Genomic DNA, 7,127 nt, shown 5'->3' with positions numbered 1-7,127 from the left:
CCAAATAACACAGACATTAAATTATTTAGGTCACCATACGGCCTTCAACAATGACCAAGGCCCAAGTTTTTGTTAAGTTAAGCATTTATTCTAAAATAAATACTTAAATGTTGGACAAAGTGAAGATTAAATGTAGCTGAAATTGTTTTATAGCAATTTAATATTTGATTAAATTCATTTATTTTGTAAATATGAATTAAAATAAACTTGCTTAAATTCAGATTTAAATGTCTAGTAAAACGAAGAATATTCAAAATTAAACTTTTGAAATATCTACATAATGTTTGATTGAATTTTCTAAAATGTCTAACAAAATGAAGATTATTCGAAATTAAACTTTCAAAATATCTATATAATGATTGATTAAATTTTCTTAAATGTCTAGTAAAGTGGAGATTATATTAAAATAAATTTTGAAAATAGGTATTTATATTTGACGAAATGCACATACATGTTAAGTAAAACGAATGTTTAATTGAATAAGTTTTGCTTAAATTAAGAATTTTTGCAAATATGAATTCATTTAAACTTACTCATAAATTTAATTTAAGCTAGCATAAAGGTTGATTTAAACCACAATTAAATGTAGTAATTTAATTTATAGCTGAAATTTAAATTAAACCACAATTAAATGTGAAATTGAAATGATAAATAAACTTAATGAGAATTTATATGTAGTTTATCAAGGGTATAATTACAAATTAAATATATAGTTTCATGCAGAGACTGTGGATTAAAATATTATTCGTGGGATATGTATTTTCGTGGAGATCGTGGGTGGAAGAAAACCACGAATTTAAATGTTCAACAAAGTACACATTTTTGATATGCTTGTATGCAAACTTGGGATGCGGGAATTCTCGCTACATTGTAGACCCATTAATGGCCTTCGGCTGTTGTATGCTCTATGGTCTGGGTGTTGTCGCTTGAACACATTTACCATTTCCTTTCTCAATTTTATTTGGCTAAACCTCGAAATCAAATATTCACAAAAATACAACTTTTCCTGAGTCCACGAAGAAAAGAAATGAATCCACAGTACAAAAGAAAAAGTATTTTTGTAGTGTTTCTGTGTGTGTTGCGTTTCGGTGTTGTGTCGTTGTTCTCCTCTTATATTATATGCGTTTCGCTCGGTTTTGGTTTGTTACCCCGATTTTGTTTTTTGTCCATTGATTTATGAGTTTTGAACAGCGGTATACTACTGTTGCCTTTATTTTGCATTGTAAAGCAATGCGAACCAATTTGTACTATCTGATCATGATGTACAAAGAGTAAAAAAAAATCAAACGGCAGTTCCTGATTTCAATTAAAATAAAGAAATAATTGAACTCTTAATCAACCCAAACATAACTTTAAGAATCTTTACTGTTTTATTGTCATCATCATTAAAATGCATAAATGCTAAGTAGGGTTTTAAGTTCAAATGGTAACATTTTATCGCTATTTAATGATACAAAAACAGTCTTGATTAGTTGTGTAAATAAATATTTACTTCCCTACTCCTAAAAACAAAATTATCGAATTTAAATTTACCTGTGTAAGTTGTTTTATTCAACGCCATATTGTCTCAGGTAAGAATGGTCTTATTCTTTTTAAGTATTACCTGTGACATCTTTGATAAACAGGCACCTAAGTTTTAATATTGTATTTACATTTTGTACAAATCTTATTCGTTCAGTGTATGTTTCCTTGTTCTTTGTCTTAATAAATATAAGAAGATGTGGTATGGGTTTCAATGAGACAATTCTCCATCCGAGTCACAATTTATAAAAAGTAAACAATTGTAGGTCAAAGTACCGAACAACATCTTGCATCCGATGTTGTGTTGGCGTTGTATAAGATCGCGACTTAAAACCAAGTTTATGTAGACGTCGTTTAATAACGTCAGACTGATTCAGGTCGCCAACGTTACGACATATTTTCAACCAAACATCCATTTATGTACAACATCAAGTACCGTTTCGGGGTAGTTTAAGAAACATTTTCAAAATCAATTCATTTAGTTTTTACAAGCTAGAACATGATCTGATTTCAATATGTGAGTTCATTACTCTTTTGTTGAGATTATAGAAAGTGTATTGTTCCATATGCTTCCTTTATATAATAAACAGTATTGTTATATATGCATTCATTCAAATTTTTTTTTTTACTAAAATCATTAAAAAAAAACATTTAAACTTTAAAATCTGGATGAGTTTTAAAAACATTTTTGCAATTTTAGTTTACGCCAATGTTAAACATGATAAATATCAGACTTTGTTTCAAACCCCATGTGCATGGTCTGTCAGTTTTCTATTGAAAATTATAAGGTATCCTGTTTAAAACTTTGATTTAAAATACAACGAGTTATTTTATATCAGTCGCAATATAAACATAATACATTTATAAATTTTGTGGTTTGTCCGAATGAATCACAAAATATCATTTTAAAGTTTAGATGCATAATCTATTGTTAAATGGAAATTATATCAAATAAAATTTCACTACAAAGATAAATGTATGATAATATTGGACAATGAACAAAGTACTTACAACTCAACAACTTATCATGTACATGTAAATCATGGATAACATTAAACATGTATTTTATCATCTTTGTCGTATTTGACTCTTGATAAAATAGTTTCAGGTAAGCATATTTAGTTCAATAAACCTTCAATAAACCTTATTCCACATCTTATCAACCTGAAAAAAACCTAATTTTAATATCTTTGAAACAAAAGATAATTTGATTTGATTGCAAATGTCCGCAAGTCAGTCTAAATAAGTAAACATTAAGTGAAGACAATTTAACTGCCTATGCAAGGTATTCACAGTATTACAAATAGTGTGTAAACTTCACGGTCAAATAATAGATAAAAACATATAATCACGGTCAATTTTTAGATGTGGGTCGTTCATTTTTTAAGATAAATCGTTAACGAAAAGGTTTGTTAGTTCTTCTTGGTATGGTTTCGATGCTAATGAAATAACTACTTGATGAAAATCAATATTTGTATTTAGATATAGATATGACACAACAACATAGAAACAACTACTTTAAACTAGTGGCCCTCATTGTTGATGTCGCATACCTTGTTATATCTAAGTATATTAAAGAACAGATACTCGGATCTGACAGTTTTGAAACATTTCTGAATAAGGAGAAACACACGTTGGTGCATATTTTTGAAACATCTCAATGTTGCGAATGCAGGATATCAAGCATCAACAAAGAGAGATTGATAACAAGGAAGCAGTTACTGATACTGTATAAATCAGACAAAGGGAACCAGATTCGTGATCACAAAAGGTATGCCAGAGGCAAATTGACTCAAATTTGCATTTGTGAATATTCTGCAAAAGCACACATAGATGTCAGAGTGGTTGATATCTCACTAGCAAACTTCATAATTAAGAAATGTGGGAAACATGCGCCAGGGATAGACAATTGGATAGAACAAATTAAAGACGTGCGAAACGAAATATTCCATTTGTCAGATATACAAGTATTAACGGATTACAAGTTTAGCAGAAAATGGACAACACTTGAAGGATCCATTATGGGAATAGCTAGAGTAATAAGCAGTGCATGTGCTGAAGAAACAGAGAAAAATATTATGCAAGCAAAAAAATAGCAATAATTGGCGATTACATGTTAAAGTATGAAATCGTTTGTCGAGATTACTGGAGAAATAAATGTGCTGAATTTGAGGTAAGATTTGTTATATCATATTTGTAAAGCTTCATTGCAGTGAAAAGTAGTATGGCCGAAATAGCAACCGGAAATGAAAGCACTGTCAATTTGGGGGAGTAACACTTTGACAAATACTGTTGCATATAGGCTTTACGTTCATTAGTTCAATATCTAATAGAATAAGCATTTACGGTAGGCCAACCAAGAACGAATCAACTACAACATGCGCAATATACATGATACAAATATATAACACATTTGATTTAACATAACAATGTCAAAAAAAGTCAATGATCTAGGTTTGAAACTAAACGACCATACTATAAACCTTTAACAAAAATGTTCTAAACAAGGTGAAGATTTTTAAAGAATGATAAAAAGAAAAACATATTTTCATAGAAAGGAAATATTTGATTAGCTATTGAACTGGAGGGTATCTGACTATAGATATACTGGAATAATTAAACGAAATCCAGATAGCATATATATATATAGATATACAGTGAATGAATTAATCAATAATTACAAAAATGCTACTTGTTAACACGACATGACAGATGCATGATGTGCGTATTTTTAAGGAAATCGCACTGGCTAAAACAATGATTCATTTGAATTTGAAATAATAAACTATAGCTGTGTCACAAACGAGGCCATTTCCAATAAATTAATATTTCAATTAATCAAAAGGGGCATAACTTTTTTTAAAGCCGATCGTCCACCATTATAGACCTCGTTCGAGATATTGCTGATATATAAGTTTTATAAAAATCTGTGAGAGCGCTAACAAGACCGGACGGATACACGGACCCCTTGTATTACCATGTCCTCCGCCATGCGTTACGCGGGGGACAAAAATGGACGAATAGTTACAAAAGTTCGAGCCAACGACCATTCGAAATAGAAAGCGGTTGTTACAAGCTTAACACATACATATATCAATAGAGTATCGATTACGCAAAGAGTGATGTTGCTGTTTTATTATTTGTAGATTGAAGGGTCGTATGTTTAAAAATACTTTACACAAACGTAAAACAGTTTAGGGACAACCCGCCAAATTAGTAAATATCACTCAAACGAAGAATATTTTTTGGAATAACAAATGAGATTTTCAATACACATTTTGTACTTGGAATAAAACATTTTTTATGAAAAATGTAGCAAATTATTTTAAAGACGAATAGCCATAACTTGATTTACAGTTATAATACCATGAAAATTGTTCAGGCTTCTAGATTTTTTAAAACCCAAAATAAAAAAAAATGAAAACAATATTATGCGGAATTGGATGTTTCTTTTTTAGCATTTTTTTTCACTTTTACGTTTAGAGACTCAGCTAAAAAATAGTTGTTGGCAATATCAAAAGGTAACTTAATTTGGTGAGAGTTTCGGAAATAGTTTCGTATTCGTCGAGTTGTCCCTAACCTGTACAACAATAACACATACAATAATTATTCATCAATCAAACAAAGCCATGAAAGGATATCGACTAGATGTTTTGATCTTAATTCCGCTTGTTGCAGTTATATTTTGTGTAACTATATTTGCATATATTCATATCGTGTATATGTTATCAAGAGAGCCCAAAATCAAGTCCTTGAAGAGAAAGCAGCTGCTTTACACCACACCATGCCTCAGCTGTTTAGTAGATCGATGGAAAAAGATTTTCAGCAAACCATGAGAAAAATACGTAAATATGCACTATTTTATAACAGAAATATCATAATCTGCTTATATCTCAGGATTTTAGAAAAAAGTTATTGTGAATTTTATATGCAAAAAAACCTAAAGCATATGGTAGTTTTGGGCAGATACTCAAGCTTTTTTACCTGATTTGTACAGTTTTAAGTTGTTATGTTACTGCACAACTGTGAAAGTACTTTTATTCGTGGGGTACCGATGTTCGTGGTTTTCGTGGATGACTTTATCCACGAACTTAAGTGTCCAACGACATATAACAACTATTGTCCAAATCAACATGGAAAGATCTCCAAGCAGGTCTGGCTACTGAAATGATCTATAGAATATATTTAATAACGCCAAATCTGAAAATACTATACCAGTAGTCAAAAGGCAAACGTAATATGAACTACATCTGCATGAAGGATGATACCAATTTAATATTTTAAGAATAACCGTAACTGTACAATGTTTGATCTTTTAATTCTGATAAAAATATTTTTGATCGATGAAGGCAGATTTCCGGTATTGATATGCTTGCATGATAACGTTTTCATTTAAAATCCATCACATTTTTCGTACATATAGAAAAATAATAATTTCATGCTGGTATTAATTTTGATAAGAATCATTTCACAATTTAAGATACGTTAATAGCATTTGTTTATGTTACTGTTTTCTTTAGTAGTCATGTTTATGGCCTAAATAACGCCTATTGTGGTCTCGAATCTGTAGATCACTTTATCTTGGGTTGATAAGTGTTGTCACTACGATTTACCAGTTTACCGGGTCAATGTTTACTTTGCTCTTTTTTCAATCTAGACAATTTATAACTTTCGTTTCTTTGGCTTCAATTTTTCTTTTCTTTTAAAAGTCCAAGACTTTAAAACCCACAAACATGTAAATTTTGCTCAAACAACAAAAGATGATACCCACGAATTAAAGTTCTTTCATAGTATCTCAAGTCAGGGCAAGGAATAATCAGTCACGAATCAATCAGTCATGATGAATCCCATCACCTTCTGAATGTGCCTGTCTCAAGTAAGACGTATGTAATTCAGTGGTTGTCGTTTATTTCTGGCTTTTCTGTTTGTTTTGCTTTTTGTTAACTATTTAATCTTAAATATTATACTAGTCGTCTGATCTGTTCTTTATTCCTGAATGTGACATGTTATGTTATCTATGTGTGGATGGATAAGGCCGAATTCATAGCAGCAGACCTTTACCCTTTCGATACATTCATACTCGCTCTAATTGTAGTTTATGCAACATATCAATAGTTCAATTTCAGCATGTTCTATGTATCTTTGGTTAAATATGTATTACTTTGATCGTATTTCTACAATTTGTATAGAAAAGAATGTCTATTTCTATGGTTTAAAATCAGTAAAGTCCAAAACAGCCGTATTAATATATACAATTTTGTTTAACTAGAATTTCAGCAAAACATAAACAAGTGACTCTTTCTTTTCGCTTCTTAAAACCTAGTAATCGAGTATTAACACCCAACGTTATATTGCTTATTTTGCAATGGATACAAAACTCAATTAAAACCTTGTTTTGTCAAAAATCAAAAGCTTGTTTTTTAGATTTGCCTTTGAACTGTTTTGATTCGAGTGTCACCGATAAATATGTAGATAATACACGCGTATACCGTGCACAGTTATACGCCGGGTATCTACATGATGTATTGTCATTTTACAACCACTGTGATGATGCCACTGCTGTTGAACGTTAAGTCTCAGAAGGTATTACCAGACAAGCAGGAAGC

Source organism: Mytilus trossulus, chromosome 12 (genome assembly GCF_036588685.1).
Source record: "Mytilus trossulus isolate FHL-02 chromosome 12, PNRI_Mtr1.1.1.hap1, whole genome shotgun sequence".
Lineage (NCBI taxonomy): Eukaryota > Metazoa > Mollusca > Bivalvia > Mytilida > Mytilidae > Mytilus > Mytilus trossulus.
This window is presented reverse-complemented; position numbering follows the sequence as displayed.